This window comes from Sciurus vulgaris (genome assembly GCF_902686455.1).
Source record: "Sciurus vulgaris genome assembly, chromosome: 15".
In the NCBI taxonomy this organism is placed as follows: Eukaryota; Metazoa; Chordata; class Mammalia; order Rodentia; family Sciuridae; genus Sciurus; species Sciurus vulgaris.
The window spans coordinates 12024988-12037221 of NC_136476.1; the positions used below are offsets into that span (position 1 = coordinate 12024988).

At 38.7% G+C, this 12234-nt stretch overlaps 1 protein-coding gene across 5 annotated transcripts in view; it reads right to left on the reverse strand.

The window, feature by feature from the left end:
* Positions 1–12234, reverse strand: part of PCSK5 (proprotein convertase subtilisin/kexin type 5) — a 437767-nt gene that overhangs the window by 383432 nt on the left and 42101 nt on the right. The gene's annotated exons all lie outside the window — the stretch shown is intronic.

Here is a 12234-nt window from a genome sequence, read left to right on the forward strand (position 1 = left end):
GTGGGGCATGGAGGGGGTGGTCACTGGGGGGCATGTTCTTCCTCAGGCTATTCCCTTTCCTCTCTCTGCATCATGGCTGTCATGGGCAGAGCAGTGCTCTTTTGCCATGCCCTTCTACCAGGATGTTCTACCTCACTTTGGACCCAAAGTAATAGGGTTGGCAGACCATGGACTGAACCTCTGAAACCATGAGCCCAAAATTGGTCTTGTTGGGTATTTTGGTCAGTGACAAAAAGGTGACTAATACACTGAGTTAAACTTGAATTTAAGATAAAAGACAAATACTTGATTATAATTACGTCCCATGCCAATTTTAAGATATACTAAACATTTATTTTCTCTGGTTAAGATAGAAACTTGAGAGATGTGTTAATTTTCTTTAATTAATCGCTGTCATCAAGTCTCAACAGTATTGCTAGCACTATATGTTGATACAGAAAGTGATGCTGAAAAAACAGTATTTGTTTGTTTGTTTGTTTGTTTGTTTGGCTCTAGGCCTTGACTTTAGGTTTGACTGGAAGGAAAGGTCTATGTGGGCTTTGACCAGGTCTGTACTTTTTGTTTTATCTTTGATGTCTATTATGACTTGTACATAATAAGCTCTCATAGATAAACCAATGAATGAATGGCTGATGAACTCTGCAGCTCTCTCTCTCCTGCTGTCTCACTCCCAGGGAGATTTCAACTTTCTCTGTGTGAAGGAATGAGCCCATTTTTCCTAATCTTCTAAGAAGTCTCCATCTTCAGGACTGGGAGATAGCTCAGTTGGTAAAGTGCTTGCCTTACAAGCACAGGGCCCTGGGCTTGATCCCCAGCACTGCAAAAGAAAAAAAAAAAGTCGTCTCCATCTTTATCCTTTTCTCTTTGTGCACAGATAGGCTAAAGAAAATAATCCCACTGGTTCAAGGAATATATCTGAGAAGAAGGTCCACATCCGAAAGGACATTACTGGAACAATTCCACCTAAAGCAAGAGCTGCCTTTGAGCTGGGCCTAGCAAGTTAGTCCTAAAGACACAGTCCTATTTCCCACCTGCTTATTCTGCAGTGTCTTCTGCACTTCGTTTTCTTTCCCCCTTGGATCGGCAGCTTGGCTTGACAACTTATGTATGAAAGTGCTTACTTAGCTTTCCAACGATTAAAAAAAGAACTTCCATATCAACCAACAATTTTTATTAACTGAATCTACCCTCGTTTCTATCTGATTCTTCTATTTCCTGTCCTGACTCTACCACCACTCTCCTCCTAACATATTTCTAATTTTTAATTTCCATGGCCAACCTTACTAAAATTTGTTCTGTGTTTAAGAAAGTATTTCATTTCTCCCAAAACCACACAAAGTACTTAATGCCTTAGAAGTACCTCTATTAAGTATAGTGTTTTACTATTCAGAACTGTCTTCTTCTGGAACTTCAGGAATATCCACAATAACACTCAATTAATGTGCTCATTATCATACTCTGCAATCAATGAGAAACATGTACTGCAACAGCAAGCAATGTAACTTGTTCCGCATTAAGTATGTGCATATTTGAATAGGTAAGACTGGCTCAAGATAAACCAGGTCCATTTCAACTCTAACTGCAACATCAGCTCTTTTATGTAAAACAGTGTCTAAGGGGGAGCTGTATGTGATAACAGATACTCTAAATATTCAGGACAAAAGTAGACAGAGGATATTTGAAAAGTAATTAGAACAGAGAATATGAAAAAATGCACATTTGATGGCAATGTGGACCGATAATAAAATCACAAGTGACATTCAGTGATTCAAGATGGTAATTAATGGATTGGAATGAACATTAGAAAATAGCTCATCTGCTTCATGATTTTACAAGTGAAGTAAGTCCAATGAGGAGTGATAGGCTAATGACAACTCTGAGCCGGCAGTAAAGCAGACACCAAAATCTAAGTGCCCTAAATCTAGTCAATGCCTCCTTCATTTATAACACAATGTCTCTCCAAGTGGCTGCTCTGATTCCACACTTCAGATGAGACAGTCCTGTGTATGTCATTATAATGTGATTTAAGTTCTAGGGAATTAAGATAAAATTATGGCTTCTAGCTTTATTATTGCCTCCATCACTTACCTTCCTTTAAAAATTAATTTTAATAATCACTCATTCATTCATTCATTTACTGAAAATCTTCTGTGTGCTATACATTGTTCCAGAGCATGGGAATACCACGGTTAATAAAATATATGAGGCTCCTGACCCCATGGGGTATCACCCTGGAAAGACAAAATCATCAACAACCAAACAAAGTAACTATATGGCTTTGGATTCAGGTATGTTCTAAAATATGTTGAACCCAGACAGTAAGTGGGCAGGTGAGATTAAGGGTCTACTTTAGTGAGCATTATTGAAGAAGGTCACCCACCCAAACGAGGTAACACAGGCTTTGATACATGAAGAATGAGAAGACATCCATCGGCAAAGACCAAAGGGAGCATATTCCAGGCAAAGAGAACAAGAGAAAGAGCTTAGTATGTTTGACTGTGATGAGCAAAAAGGAAGTGTTTCAAAGACTAGCTCAGGGAGGTAGGAAGAAACCCGACCATGATGGCCTTGAAGATCATTAAGAAAAAGCTGGATGTTATTCCAAGGTCAGTGGAAAGTCACTGAAAGACCTGATCTTTTTACATCTTGGAAGCTTGCTCTCTGTGGAGAATGACTATAGGAACAAGAAGGGGAGTAGAGACAACAGCTACGGACCAGGGCAAGGATGATGGTGGGATTAAGCAGGATGGTTGCAGTGCAGGAGAGGAAAGTCCACAGATTCACAGCTTCCAAATAAATTTTAGAGGCAAAACAAACAGTATCTCTGAATGGTTCAAAGAGAGAAAGGATCAAGAACAATTGCTCAATTTTTGTCTCAAGAAATTAGATTAGTCATGGTACCAGTTACTAGAAAGGAAAAAGTGTGAGGCTCTGGTGATGGATAGGAATTAAAAGTTCCTACATGCCACCTTATGTTTTAGATGCTTATTAAATATTTAGTTGAGGATATCAGGAAGGTGAAAGGAAGACCTACGCATCTGAAGCAAGGACATCAACATAAAGGTGCCTTTGAAAACAATGAATAAAATCCTCATTCATAGGGAGGACTAAGCCCTAGGCTCGCCAAGCTTCACATACGAAGTAGAGGAAGTTCCATCAACAAAGACACCCACCAACAAATTTCTACCCATCACCATAGCTCCCCACCTTTTCCTTTCTAGTAAATGCCACCATGATCACTCTAGTTGCTCAACACAAAAAGTGAGCAATCATTCTTGATTGCTTCCCTTTCCTTCATTCACCTCATCAAACCAGGTGGATCCTCTTAGTACAGGATGAGAAGCAGAAAGAAAATGCAGGGAATGTGGTCATGATAAACTGAGTCAAGTTTTTCAAGAATGAGCAAAGGATCAACCATGATGTCCAGTAAAAGGTGAAGTCAGGTGAGTACAGAAATGTATTTATTTGCTTTGAAATATCAAAGCATTACTAGTGTCAATAAAAGCAATTTCACTATAAACAGTTTTACAAAAAATGTATAGTATCGAAAGGTTGGGTTATTTTAAGTGTTTATGTATCTTTTTAGCCCCATCATGCATAAAACTACAATCACATAAACATGGATCCTTTATGTTTAAACTTAAAATATAAATGAAAACACATGTTATATGCTCTTGTATATATTTTTTAAATAATTTTACATATTCTTTTGGAGTTCTTTTATTATTTATATGTGCAGATTTATATCATTATTTTAATGGTGACTGTTGTTTTTATTATAAGAATTTAACTTTTATTCTTTTCTTTTCTTACATGCACAATTCATTTTATTCTGTTATACAATATACTTCTCCAAATATATGCCTGAACAATGCTGAGTCTTCAAATGGGAGATTTGATGAATATAGTAATGATGGGAATAGAGAGGGGGCTACAAAATTTTTTTCTGCCACATCATATTGTTTCTTTTTTTTATTGTGAGAATTGTTTGACGTTTGTAAGAAATGTGCCCAGAAACAAAATTCATAAACACTTATTAAAGAATCAGGTCTTTTCAAATGTGATGTTTTAATTAAATTTCTTATCTACTTCTGCATTCATTAATGTAAATATATGAGTGGGAATGATTTCTCTTCAGAATCAGACAATTAAAATGTCTTTGGGTTTGTTTTTTTATTGTCGTTGCTGAGCTTTTGTTTGTTTGCTGTTTCCATTTATTCCCTAAGTTTGCTTACTTATTTTACCCTAACTTACCCAAGATTTCAACAGAACAGGTAGGCTCAAAATTCTCTCTTTAACACCAACTTAGTTATTTAGACTCTCTTATTATTATATATTTTCTAGAGTCAACACCTATGATTTTAGAATCGGACACCTAAGTAATTAACAAAGATTTTGCAGTTAGTACCTTTGGACAAGTTGCTAAAGTGATTATACAAAATCCATAATCTACCTCCCTCCTTCTACTCTTCTCCCTATTTTCATGACCACAGCTTTTATTTTTCACTTGTTTTCTTCTTTGACTTATCCATTTTTCTCCAAGTCTTTTAAAACTTTCTTCAGGCAGTAGTAGGTGTCAGGAGGAATCTAAGTAAATCTCAAGAGAAGCAAGAATGAGCTCTTCACCCCCAGCAGCCTTGAAAGACATGAGCCTGTTAAGTGCATGCCTAAAAGAAACTCAGACTTCAAATTGGAGGCTAAGACACAAAAAAGAAGTCATATTTGAGCCCCACAGTGAACTTTAGTTGACAGAACTAAAACCTTGTGTCCAGATACCTGGGACAGACACCTGAGGCTTTGTATTGCTCACAATTTGTCAGACCAAAGCACAATGATAAGAATGCTGAGACCCATCTCTCATATCTTCCTCTTTTTCTCCCAACACAGCCAATTCAAGGGAGCACTAAAGTTGGATGCCTTCCAATGTTTTTCTTTGGTCCACGGGAATATTTTTAAAACTTCTGAATTTGCTGCCGGCATTTAACATGGGAAATGATATATAAGAATTGAGACTTGCAGGTTCTTTTGAATCGCCAGTACTGAGCCAGTTTTCTACCCTGAGGACACCTGGCTGCAGCTAAGCAGCAGTGCAGCCCTGCACTGTGCTCCATGCCCATCTCGCTCATTCTTATCACCTGCACTCTCACTGTAAGCATGAGGGTTTATGACCTTTCAAATGAACTACTGCCAAACGCTCTTTAGTAAAGATTTGGCAGCTTTGCCAGAGTAGATGAGAATTTTATTTTTTAAAATTCATTCCTATCTGTCAGAGATTGGGCTTGGGCTGTGATCTGAACTTTCCCATCAGCTACCCGTGCAGTATACAATCTGCCCTGTAGTTTCTAACTATCTCAGACATCTGGGAAAGCTAGAAACAAGACAGAAAGGAAGGTAGGTGGAGAACACAGTGAACTATGCACCCACAAAGTTCCCCACGTCTCTTCTACTCTGCTGGCCATCTTGTCACCCTAAATGCATCACAGCTTGCAAACCTATAGCTCAAATGCTTCTTCCTGAAGAGTGAGCATTCTGGTGGGATTTTCAAAGGCTTGCAAATGCTATGAAAAATCAAAGACAGACCAGGCATGGCACTCTTCTGTAATCTCAGTGACTTGGGAGGCTGAGGCATAGATCACAAGTTTGAGGTCAATCTCAACAACTTAGTAAGATCTTGTCTCAAAATTAAAAATAAAAAGGTTGGGGTGTAGCTCAGTGGTAGAGTACATTTGGGTTTAATCCTGATACTGGGAGGAAACAAAAACAAAAAACAAAAAACAAAAAAAAAAAAACAAAACAAAAGAAGGAAGACTGGAATTTATTAGAATGGTAGTATTTCACAGCCGATAAAAAAACAGTGTAGAAGATAGCCTGGAACAAAAGAGGTTCTCAAAAGGCTTCCTGACCATCACATCCATGGTAGGTTCAGCTCAACATCAGATCCAAGGCTACACTGCTTGCAAAAACATTCTCAAGATATCTGCTAACTACTTTCATTCACTGGTGTGATGACAAGGGAAATGTAAAATGCCCCAGTTATGATGTATCCTAAACAACAACACGAAGCTTCAGGAACTGGTCCCAGAGAGCACAGCCACCCTCATTGTGTGGAAGCACAAGGGCAAAGCCAGGGACTTCAACATGTCCCAGATCATCCCACACAGCTGGATGAGCACAAATCCAGGAATGTTATATTACACTTATAAAACTGAACTTCACAAAAGAAAGTCAAACCATTAAGTCATTATCACATTTAAAACCAAAGAGCAGGACATTAACCAGCCAAAGAAAACATACAGGAATTTCATCTGGACTGAGTGGGACTGGGGGAAAAGAAATGCAGCAGTGGCCTGCACTAGACAGACTTGAACTTGGGGTAAAACTAATGTTTAAGCTGCACCAGAACAAATGGAATATTATTCATGAACAGGTCTGGCTGCAATTTATGTATGTGAGCCAGGAAGGGCTGCCTTCAGGTGCTTCTAAGTACATATTTCTACCTAAATAAGATTTCTTTACTTCCAAATTTACCCTAGTAGAAGAGCAATTAGTGTGAGCAACACACTTACATACTCTACATCCGCCAGGAGTTCGTCTCTAAGTTAAGAAAAGGGATAACTAATGTGCTGGTGGCCTCCACAGGTCAGTTAAAAGATCAATTAGTTATGAAAAAAGAATTCTAAATTATAAAAGGAATCCATGGGGAAACGGCATTCGACTGGTAAGAATTGGATTTGTGCCACTTTTCTGTCATGTGCAGAGAGTTGCTCCTGCACTCAAGTGACTCCATCACATCTATTTCACTTTTGAGACAAAAAGAGAAACTCCGGGCAAGTGAAAGTCAAATCCTGGGCATGATAGGCACTAACCCGGATTAGTAAGGAACTTCAAATTACCTTTCAGCTTTCATGTCTGTTTCATCTGCTCTTGCTAATGAACTCCAATCACTTAATTTCTCCTTCCTGCCCTTTTCCCAGCCCTTGGTCAAACTTGAATGCTCAGTTCTCTTCAGAGGAAACGACTTAATGTACAAATGCAGCATAGGGGCAGCATGTCTGCAGGATAAAGCCTTGAACTTAATATTGAGCCACATTTACCAAGGGACAATTTCGTCTCCAAGAGAAAAAGCAGAGGGCTTCAAATACTTAAGAGTTATTGTGGCCAGGTGTGGATTGCACACCTGTAATCCCAAGGACTCTAGAGGCTGAGGCAGGAGGATTGCAAGTTCAAAGCCAGCCTCAGCAACTTAGTGAGATCCTGTCTCAAAATAAAATATAAAAAGGGGTGGGGATGTGGCTCAGTAATTAAGTCTTCCTGGGTTCAACCCCCAGTTATAAGAAAGAGAGAGAGAGAGAGAGAGAGAGAGAGAGAGAGATTGAGTAGAAGCTTATTTATCATTCTATATAATTCTGGAAGGCAAAAATAAATCCAATGGGTAGAAGTTACAGGCAAGTAGATTATAGTTAGCAAGTTAAATCTCTTCAAATAGAAATATATTTGAGGGTCCAAAGACCCTCTGGTTCCTGCTTGTCCCAGACATATGAGAACGCTGGATACACAGGAAGGGAGGGGGAGAATACAGTGAACTCTGCACCCACAAAGCTCCTCCTGTCTCTCCAATCCTGTGGGCCATCTTGTCACCTAAATGCATCACAGCTTGCAAACCTATAGCTGAAATGTTTCTTCCTGAAGAATGAGCATTCTGTTGGAATTTTCAAAGACTCATAAAAGTCAAGTCAGGAATTTGTTAGAATGGTAGCATTTCATAGCTGGTGAAAAGGTTATAAAGAAGATACTGGCTGGTAGTGAACTCCCTGTCACTGGACATGTTCAAACAGATCCGAAAAAAATTCCTTTCAGAAAAATGATGGAGGCTAAGCCAGAAGTGAATAGTGGACAGATAAGACCATCGAAGAGTCTATGTTACATGAGCAGCTTTTTCATAAGAGATGCACACAGCTATGTATGCCCATTCAATGAGGCAAGCTGGCCAAGGAAGAAAGAAGCTGGAAAAGGAGCCATCCCTGGTCGAGGAAGATGACTTTACATGATCAACCACAGAGAAACAGAACATGGGTACCCAACTTAAAGGCTGTTTGTATTTTGTTTCACAAAGTTGCATATGCCCTACTCTAATAAAGAATTTAGGATTTTAGTTCTTCTGCTTCTTGTAAAGAGAAAGAAAATCACCTCCCTTGCACACCTCCCTACCTGATGTTTGCCTGGGCAACTGAAGAGCTTTATAAAGCACTTCTACAAAAAGTTGTCCCACAATAAACACCCTACTTGACCAAAATGTCTATGGCTGGCAAAGATTTATGAACAGACTAATAAGAGGATTTGAGAAAGTGAATTCAGACTATTGTTTCTGAAATGAAGCATTAGTCTCTTGGGAAAAGGTTGGTTAGTCAAAAAGAAAGATGATGAAGAAGGATGGAAAACTTACTGGTCTGGTTGCTGAAAATGTACTCAATACTTTCTGCAAAACCATGTTATTATTGTACTAGTGCTACAATCTGTGAAATCTGTGAATCTGTGTCATTTAAAATATTAACCATAACATAATGCTGATATATGGGCATCAGGGCTATTCTTTTCTCTGGGTTCTTATGCTCCAACTAACCACAGCATTTTCTCTAGCATCAAGAGTGTTGTTCTGACAATGCTGCTAACTTTTGCATTTCCTCATATGGAAAGGTCTAAAAACAAAAGCAAGGGGGGAAACTAGTCGTGCAATTCATTAAGGCAAAGAAAAAAAAAAAATCATGGATCTTTTTAGTAGTGCATATTCCCTGCAATTCACTCATTTGCTTTCCTCTGTCTTGAGAATGTGGTAGTAAACATAACTTAAAGTTCACATCACCAGTGTTTTCCACAAAGACATTTCACATGGTCCAAACCCACAAATGTGCCTCCTCTCTGGCACACAAATCACCCACCATAACCATACCCAAGATTAAAGAAAAGGAGACCTGCCCCAGAAAGCAAGTCACAGCAACACTTGCTATCTACTCTCAGTGAGGTTAATTTGGAATGAGGGATGTAAAATAAGCCCATGGATATTTACATAGTCCTATGGATTGGATGTGGTTTGTCCCCAAGAGTTCAGGTGTTTTAAGTGTGGCCTCAGTGTAGCAAAGTTAAAAGTAAATGGGACTTTTAATAGGTGGGGCCTGTTGGAGATCATTATGTCCCATTATTGCAGATGCTGTCTTCTGAAGGGATTAAGGTCATTTTTTTACTGGACCCTGATGAGTTCCCACAAAAAAGTTTGCTCTAAAACAGCAAGACTGCCCTGGTCTCTGGCTTCCTGTCTTGCCATGTGATATCTCTTTCTCACACACTCTCCTACCATGATCCCATCTGCCATGAAGTGACACCACTTAGGAGGACCCTCACCAGAGTTGGTACCATGCTGTGTGGACTTTCTGTCTGAAAAAGTGCCAGTTAAGTAAATCTCTTTTCTTTACAAATACCTAGCCTCAGGTATGTCATTATAGCAACAGAAAGCAGATGAAAGCACAGAGTTTCAAAGTATCTCCATATAATACATTTATTAATTATGAAGTGGAAAATAGTAATTCTAATGTAGAGAAGCCTGCAGACACCATCCAAACCATGTGACTAATGTTATCACCTTCAATGAGGAAATAAATCAATGTCCTGTGCCTTCCAAACAAACACATAACTTCTCTGGTATTCTTGTCAAAAATGTTCTTACAAAACTTGAATCTGATCATGAGGAAACAAATGAACCCAATTTGAAATATATTCTATAAAAGAACTTGCTTACAGTCTTCAGAAATTTTCTAGCTGGTTAAAGGAAGGCAGGCAGGCAGGTTGGCTGACTGAAGGAAGTATGACAGAGTAAAAAGGGCTTGGGCCACAGAACAAGTAAATGTAATCCAAAAAAGAGACTGTTGCAAAGGCAAATCAAGTCTACAGATCAAAGAATAATACTGAATCCATGTTAATATCCAAATTTTTATTATTGTACTTACCATTATGGAAAAGAATGTCTTTGTTTTAATGTACACACAGTATTTAGAGTTGAAGGAACATCATGTCTATAATTGGTTCCCAAATGTTCAGAAAATACACACACACACACACACACACACACACACGCACACACACACATGACATACTAGTGCTGCTATCTAGTGTGTGTGTAAATAGAGTAAAGAGAAAAATTGATCAAGTAAGTGAATTAAAATGTAGAACACTAACATCTGGGTAATCTGAGAAGAGTATATAGGAATTCTTCCTAATATTTTTTGGCAACATCTATGTAAAGAAAAATGTATTTTTTTAAAAAAGAAAGAAAAAGAAGAGGTAGGTGGGCCTAAACTTCTGGAGGAGGAAGCTGGAGAAAAAGGAGGAATGTAGATATCCCCATTCTCTGTTCTAATCTATGCCCAACACTAAGAAGCACTGCAATTCCTGAGTTCCCCAAGAGATATTATGGGAGACAGTGACAGCAAGCTTCCTTAGAGAACCATTATGCCTCTAAATCCCCAGAGCCTAGCATAGGGCTTGGCAGATGCTGACTCAAGAAATGACTGGGCAAACTAGGGGTTCAAAGGACTACAAGAAGTAACTGTAAAGAAACTGAAAGATGTATGGACCAGCCCCCATTTGCAGCACTGCATCTGCAAAGCCAATGGAATTGTGGCCCTCCTGTGTAAATGACTGGGTGCAGTGACAGGTAGAAGACATCTGAGCGTAGAGAGATACAGTCTTACTCTCTAGTATTCATTTCACTAAGGGGTAAAGGGAATGGAGCATGTAACCTTGGGTTGGCCTAAAATGGTCCAGTTCCTCTGGACTGAGTAAGAAAGGGTATAATGTTCCAGGTACTATGTGTCCCAGAATCCAAGGTCTCTGTTGGATCATGCATAAGCTATTTCATGTACTGAGATAAGACGAAATGAAAACCAAGATGCCCAAGATAACAGTAAGGATTGAAATAGCTCCTTATTCGGTAAATCCTTCATCATGAAAACAATGTCTCATTACATTCTGTTCTTACTTCCCAAACCAACTAGTACTTAGTTTTTCAAATTCACATTGACTCTGCACATGAGAGCTGAAATTGAAATCATTTTAATTATCAAAGTTCAAGATATTTTGTTTAATAGATGAAAAACTACAGCTTTGCTTCAAAAACATGTAGCTAGTTCAAGATTGTTCAAACAGATTAGTTTTCCAGAAAAATTAAATTCTGAATAGAGATGAAGGAAAAAAAATACAATTTAGAGGTCACTCAAGTGTATGTATTAAGGGATGTTCCCATAATGCACTGAAAATTGGTAACTTGAAGAAATATGCTTGTACTAACCACAAAGATACAATTTCATAATCATGAACACTGGGCCATAATATTCCAGAGAAAGATTAAACAAAGTAAACCATGGCACATAACAAAGGGCAGGACTCCAAATTTCAAACCTGATTTGCACAGTAATTCGATAGGAGCCTCTTTGTTTTAATAAGAAATATAATTTTCAAGATATCTCTAGCTGAGATTGCTACACACATTGGTAGAGACCTGTTCACCAATTTATTTGAAAAGGTGCACTTAGGGCAAACCCAAAGCACTGGGGTGCAGTCATGGGGAGCATGAAGAAGGAGGCAAAATAACTTATCAGTAAATCATGTACTGTGAGCCCATCGCAGAAATGGGACTAGTTGTCACAGCTTCCCCCTCTTCCTCTTTACTTGCCATGTCTGAAAGGTTCATTTGTTTTCCAGTAAAACTCAGTTCTTTCCTCCAATTTAATTAATAAGTACAGTTATTGAGCTCAACCCTGGAATCTTAGCTGTCTGCAATCAGTTTCTCCCTTAAACCTCTCAGCTTCCCATCTCTCCTATCAAAGTTGCTCCACTTTGCTCAAATGGGAGGACCTATGCCTGTCATACTTCCCTCTAGACTCTCCACAGGAATGTATATTGTCTGCACTACCCAAAAGTTACCAAGTGAACCCACAAGAGTCATCTTCTACCTCTCTTGGGTTCAAGCATCTCTCCAGTCCCAGACACAGTATTATCCTGGGGTATAAACCAGATAAAATCACAAGGACTCACGGTGAATCCCACAGTATGACTTAAGTCTTTCTTAGAAAAAAAATCCCTCCTTCAGTGGAGTTCACAGAACCTCTGAACTATATGCAAATAGATTGATAGTATGGTATTCTTACTTCCATCATTCTCAATCAATCCATCTTTCCTGTTCCC